This window comes from Anomaloglossus baeobatrachus, chromosome 6, assembly GCF_048569485.1.
Source record: "Anomaloglossus baeobatrachus isolate aAnoBae1 chromosome 6, aAnoBae1.hap1, whole genome shotgun sequence".
NCBI lineage: Eukaryota > Metazoa > Chordata > Amphibia > Anura > Aromobatidae > Anomaloglossus > Anomaloglossus baeobatrachus.
The window spans coordinates 363,027,547-363,033,546 of NC_134358.1; positions in this window are offsets into that span (position 1 = coordinate 363,027,547).

A 6,000-nucleotide genomic window follows, 5' to 3' on the forward strand; every position below is an offset into this window, starting at 1 on the left:
TTTCTATGTTTGCGGCCGCTCCTCCTTGTTTTTTTCGATTTTTTTGGAAAAACGGCTGATTTTTCAAGTTTTTTGACACACTTGATGAAGTAGATGGAGTGTCAAAATTAGTATCGGACGTGTCAGTATTGTAATCTGTAGAGTCCACATCAGTCGTTTCAAAATCCGTAGAAGAAAAATTTACATGAGTGGAATTGTTGCGTCTTTTATTATTTTTCAATATGGATCTGGGACCAGCTTGGAAAAATCTCTTGGAGTTGTGCCAATTGTAGATTTTATTATCCTCATAGTCCCTCAGATCACGAACAAACTTTTTTTCTTTGAAAGCAGTGATTGTGTTTAAATTTTGTTCCCAATAAGAGGTTTGATCTTTTTAAAACAATACTAGATGTTAATAAGTTCATCCGAAAATTAACAGTGAAAAAACACTTTTTTCAAGATGAAAATGGGTCTAATGTTCCTAATGTTTCAAATGCATCAGCCGACACTTATTTCTCTCCTATGTCATTCAAAGAACAAATGGCTTTACAAGATTTGCATGATTTGTCAAGTGATAGTGGTGCCAGATCTAATTCACATTCTGCGGTTTCCCACTTTAATGTTCCTAATCCTAGTTTTTATCCCATACCTTCGAGGTGTGATCAGATGACTGATTTCCAGAATATAGTAGAAAAAGAATTAACTGCTCTTTCTCATTTACAAGAACCTATGGTTCAAAATTTGTCTAAGACTGAGAAGGATGCGGTTATTTCCTTGCAAAAAAACTTGAACATCATAATAAAAAATTCTGACAAGGGGGGGGCAGTCGTAGTTTTGGATACAGGACTTTATGAAAGGGAGGTATTGACTATGTTACAGGATTGTGATACCTACAGGAGAGTCGATTATGACCCCTCTGCAGATATAAAAAAATCCTTGGAAAAAATTCTAGAAGAAGGCTTACATTTGGGTTTAATGGATGAAAAATTGAGAGATTATCTTAATCCCTCTTATTGTTTAACACCACTATTACATGCCTTACCCAAGTCACATAAAAACCAATTTCCTCCAAAAATGAGACCGATTGTCTCAGGTATTGATTCTTATACTGAACATCTAGCAGAGTGGTTGGATAACCACCTTCAATTTCTTCCCAAAATGTCTCCTGGCTATGTCCTGGATAGCAAACATGTGTTGAATATTATCTCTCAAATGAAATGGCAGGATAATTACAGTTGGTTAACTTGTGATGTGCAATCACTTTATACATCCATTCCACATTCCCTTGCCATTTTAGCTTTGAAAGATTTGCTCAAAAAATATTCTGACTACTCACTTGAACTACAGGATTATTTGGTTGATGTAACTGAGTTTTTACTTAAGAACAACTATTTTACCTTTCTAAATAAAGGATATATTCAGTTGCAGGGATGTTCAATGGGCGCACGTTTTTCCCCCTCTCTAGCAGGCATACTCATGTTTTGGTGGGAAGAACAATATATCTTTAATCAATGTAATCCTTTTTTCTCGGATATAGCATTATATCTGAGATTCATAGATGATGTACTTATTGTATGGCAAAATCCAAATAAAAAAATTGAGGATTTTATATTTTATATCAATAATAATGCCCATAATCTTTTTTTCACTTTTTTTCATGATGTATCAAAAATCAATTTTTTGGATATACAATTCCATGGGAAGGGTGATAATGGAGAAATTAATTGCAGTCTTTACAGAAAACCTATATCAGGCAACTCGCTATTACATGCGGGAAGTTGCCATCCAAATCATGTTATAGATAACATCCCTACAGGTGAATATGTCCGTGCCAGGAGATGTTGCAACACCCAAAATGGTTTTGAGGTAGAATGCAGCACTATTGAAAAAAGGTTTTTGGCAAGAGGTTATAAAATGACAAATCTCCAGAAAGCCAAAACCAAGGCAACTAAAGTGAGTAGGTCACAATATTTGGACATGAATAAAACCAGAGATAGTCCCCAGAAAGAATTGTCAGTTGTTTTTTCAACAACATACAGTAAGAATTATTATGATGTAATTAAAATTATTAAAAAATATTTACCCATTTTATCTACAGATGACACATTATATCAAATCTTAAAAAATGGAGTTAAATTTGTTTCAAAAAGGAACATTACATTGGGATCCATGTTATCACCTAGTGATCACATGAATAGGTGCGGTTCCACTAAAAAAGAAAAAAATACTGGCAATTGGTTACCTAGCACAGGCTCTTTCAAATGTGGCCACAGATCGTGTGGACTATGCGGTTATATGTTAAATGTGAAGGATTTTTCTTCATTTACTGATAAAAAAACGTATAAAATAATGTCACTCATAAACTGCGGTTCAGACCATGTGGTTTATTTAATATCGTGTACTATTTGTCAGTTACAATATATAGGCAGCACTTGTCGTTCCCTCAGAAAGAGGATATCTGAACACATTTATGACGTGAATAATGCCACCACAAGAAAATTATCAGGAGCGTCTCAACATTTTCGCGACGCACATGCAGGTGATTTGAAAGGCATGAAAGTCAATGCCATTGAAAAAATTAAACTACCTAGAAGAGGTGGAAATTTGAAAGACATCCTCTTTCAGAGAGAAATAAAATGGATGTTTTTAATGGGCACAAGATTTCCTAAAGGTCTAAATAAAAGAAATGAATTAATGTTTGCATATTAATCTGGCTTAAATACTATGTATGTATATAAGTGTTATAAGCATTATATGGAGTGATATAACTTAAGGGGTTAATGTTTTTGTAATTGTCTTGCTCTCTCCTTGCATTTGATCACATGTTTGGGTTCAGCCCTTTTTAAACAGTTCTGTGACTAGATGGTTTAGAGACTGAATAAGAACTGGATGTTCGAAACGCGTCCTCTCTGACATGGGCTAACCATTATAGCATGGACTTTTTAATGATAAGAAAATAAAGGAATTTTTATTTTAAAGAACAAAATGCCTGGAGTTTTGTGCTGGTGAAACCCTTCAACCATTTTCAATGCACATGGACTGGCTCTCCAAACCTCTTCTCCGTGCACAGCCCAGGATTACTGGCTTCCATTGCACAGGTGAGCTGGGCAAAAAACCTTTTTCCATTATAGATCTGGTGGGGGGTATACATATCTTGGTGGGGGGCTAAGGGCATACAGATCTAGGGGGGGGGCTGATGTCCCCTGCTGTAATGTCCCCATTGTATAGTAATGTTCCCTGTCGTAATGTCCCCATTGTATAGTAATGTTCCCTGTCGTAATGTCCCCATTGTATAGTAAGGTGCCCTGCAGTAATGACCTCATTGTTTAGTAATGTGCCCTGGTGTAATGAGCCCATTGTTTAATAATGTGCTCCTGCTGGTTCCCTTCTGTCCCCTATTATGCCATGCCGTTCTTTACACACAATAGGCGGCCCGGAAAGGTGAGTATACAGCAGTGTGTGTGAGAGTGTGTGTGAGTGAAGACATACAGTATGTGTGTATGTGTGTGTGCTCCATTAACCATGTGTGTCTGCTATGTGTGTATACGTGCTCACATGTGTGCGTGCGTGCAGTGAGGACCTTGAAGCTGGAGCATCGTTCGAACTGTGCCTGCGCAACTGACAGTGCCGCGGTGCATGCCGGAATGTGTGTGTGTATGTGTGTATGTATGTGTATGTGTGTATGTATGTGTATGTGTGTATGTATCAGTATGTATTTGTGTGTTTGTATATACAGTATATATATACAGTCAGGGCCAGAAATATTTGGACAGTGACACAAGTTTTGTTATTTTAGCTGTTTACAAAAACATGTTCAGAAATACAATTATATATATATATATATATATATATATATATATATATATATATAATATGGGCTGAAAGTGCACACTCCCAGCTGCAATATGAGAGTTTTCACATCCAAATTGGAGAAAGGGTTTAGGAATCATAGCTCTGTAATGCATAGCCTCCTCTTTTTCAAGGGACCAAAAGTAATTGGACAAGGGATTCTAAGGGCTGCAATTAACTCTGAAGGCGTCTCCCTCGTTAACCTGTAATCAATGAAGTAGTTAAAAGGTCTGGGGTTGATTACAGGTGTGTGGTTTTGCATTTGGAAGTTGTTGCTGTGACCAGACAACATGCGGTCTAAGGAACTCTCAATTGAGGTGAAGCAGAACATCCTGAGGCTGAAAAAAAAGAAAAAATCCATCAGAGAGATAGCAGACATGCTTGGAGTAGCAAAATCAACAGTCGGGTACATTATGAGAAAAAAGGAATTGACTGGTGAGCTTGGGAACTCAAAAAGGCCTGGGCGTCCACGGATGACAATAGTGGTGGATGATCGCCGCACACTTTCTTTGGTGAAGAAGAACCCGTTCACAACATCAACTAAAGTCCAGAACACTCTCAGTGAAGTAGGTGTATCTGTCTCTAAGTCAACTGTAAAGAGAAGACTCCATGAAAGTAAATACAAAGGGTTCACATCTAGATGCAAACCATTCATCAATTCCAATCAATTCCAAAAATAGACAGGCCAGAGTTAAATTTGCTGAAAAACACCTCATGAAGCCAGCTCAGTTCTGGAAAAGTATTCTATGGACAGATGAGACAAAGATCAACCTGTACCAGAATGATGGGAAGAAAAAAGTTTGGAGAAGAAAGGGAACGGCACATGATCCAAGGCACACCACATAGTCTGTAAAACATGGTGGAGGCAACGTGATGGCATGGGCATGCATGGCTTTCAATGGTACTGGGTCACTTGTGTTTATTGATGACATAACAGCAGACAAGAGTAGCCGGATGAATTCTGAAGTGTACCGGGATATACTTTCAGCCCAGATTCAGCCAAATGCCGCAAAGTTGATCGGACGGCGCTTCATAGTACAGATGGACAATGACCCCAAGCATACAGCCAAAGCTACCCAGGAGTTCATGAGTGCAAAAAAGTGGAACATTCTGCAATGGCCAAGTCAATCACCAGATCTTAACCCAATTGAGCATGCATTTCACTTGCTCAAATCCAGACTTAAGACGGAAAGACCCACAAACAAGCAAGACCTGAAGGCTGCGGATGTAAAGGCCTGGCAAAGCATTAAAAGGAGGAAACCCAGCGTTTGGTGTTGTCCATGGGTTCCAGACTTAAGGCAGTGATTGCCTCCAAAGGATTCGCAACAAAATATTGAAAATAAAAATATTTTGTTTGGGTTTGGTTTATTTGTCCAATTACTTTTGACCTCCTAAAATGTGGAGTGTTTGTAAAGAAATGTGTACAATTCCTACAATTTCTATCAGATATTTTTGTTCAAACCTTCGAGTTAAACGTTACAATCTGCACTTGAATTCTGTTGTAGAGGTTTCATTTCAAATCCAATGTGGTGGCATGCAGAGCCCAACTCGCGAACATTGTGTCACTGTCCAAATATTTCTGGACCTAACTGTATGGTGACATACATAGACACATCATCATGCACACACAGACAAATTAGAGATTATTAATATGGGGAATCCGGCAACAGCCTCATTCACCTCCCCCGCTTGTCTCCCATCCAGCTCCTCCCAGGCATGTGTCTGTGCCACGCTGATTGGTGGCCGTCACTAACAGACACGGTCGTACATAGAGCGCACTGACAGTGCCATTTATACATCACAGGATAGGCTGGAGGCTACAGTATATAACTGACAAGAGGGGCTGAGGGCATAGACATTACTGGGGGCCATACATGTTACTGGGGTAGCATACAACTCTGTGGGGTATACACATTAATGGGGTGGGTGCCATAGAGCTCTGTGGGGCCACACATACCGCTCTGATGTGGCAGCACATATGGCTCTGGGGTGGCAGCGCATACGGCTCTGGGGTGGCAGCGCATACGGCTCTGGGGTGGCAGCGCATATGGCTATGGGGGTCCCATACAGCTCAAGGGGGGTACCTACTGCTCTGAGAGGGCCCATACAGCAAAGAAGTGGGGGCCATACAGATCAGAAGCGGGGGCCTATACAGATCAGGGGGTGGAACAT